Here is a 229-nt window from a genome sequence, read left to right as displayed (position 1 = left end):
TAAGTAAGCGGCCATGCGCGGCGCTGTCGGCGGCCGACGGCGGGCGACTGAACGCTCAGAGTGCTTATTGCTGTAAGACAAATTTTGCTGTAACGCTCCGTGCCGCAAATATGCTATCCCAACTTAGAGCATCGCAACCCGTAAGAGGAAATGGGACAGAACAATGTTAGGCGTAAAAATTCTTCTTCGTAGTCCTCAGTGTAATTTGTGTTCGATTTAGAATACATCT

The sequence above is a fragment of the Danaus plexippus genome, chromosome 2 (genome assembly GCF_018135715.1).
Source record: "Danaus plexippus chromosome 2, MEX_DaPlex, whole genome shotgun sequence".
Taxonomy (NCBI): domain Eukaryota; kingdom Metazoa; phylum Arthropoda; class Insecta; order Lepidoptera; family Nymphalidae; genus Danaus; species Danaus plexippus.
This window is presented reverse-complemented; position numbering follows the sequence as displayed.